Source organism: Melampsora larici-populina (genome assembly GCF_000204055.1).
Source record: "Melampsora larici-populina 98AG31 unplaced genomic scaffold MELLAscaffold_95, whole genome shotgun sequence".
In the NCBI taxonomy this organism is placed as follows: Eukaryota; Fungi; Basidiomycota; class Pucciniomycetes; order Pucciniales; family Melampsoraceae; genus Melampsora; species Melampsora laricis-populina.
Window position 1 is genome coordinate 55,789 of NW_006768859.1, and position 757 is coordinate 56,545.

Sequence of the window (757 nt, forward strand, 5' to 3'; positions counted from 1 at the left end):
AGACTCACATTGCGGGGGTGTTGTTGAGTTGTTAGACTCCACCCCCTCGCCGAAATTCCTAACTTGCCTCTTGGGCTCCATATCTAGGTCCTGCGAGGCTTCTTTCGGTTTCGGCGAAGTTGTCCGTGCAACTGCAATCTCAGATTTATCAACATAAAGTTTTCCTTCTTCCCAGTCGATTACTTGATGATTTTTTCTAATCCAAGGCATTCCTAGTATCAAATCGTACTTATCTCGTAGGTCGGTGATTATGAAAGTTGTAGGGTCATCCTTTAAGTTATTGACATGATAGTCACCGGTGTGAGTGATACTGGCTTCGTGACCACTAAAACTGGTGACGCTTCGAGGTTGTTCTAACGGCTCAATGGGTAGGTGGTGTTTCTTCACAAAGTTCTTGCTCATCGCCTCATGCGTGGCTCCACTGTCAACTAAGGCTCTGGCTACTATGGTTGTGGCATTCTCAACATTAAAGATTGTAACATTATCAATTATCCGTGTATCATGTATTTCAAGTGAATTGATCATACTACAATCTTCAGTTAAGGTACTACAGCTCGGGTGAGGCACAACTAGCACATCCGAGCTTCTCCATTTTTTGAACTTTCCGCTCTTCCATCAGCTTTCTCCTCTTCTTTAACTGCATCAACTTCTGCTAATCTACTTCTAAACCTGTTTCCTCCTCTTCCTCTCCAGTTACCCCTTCCACTTCTTTTTCTTCTCTCTGGAAAGTTTCCCACATAATGATCATTCTTTCCAC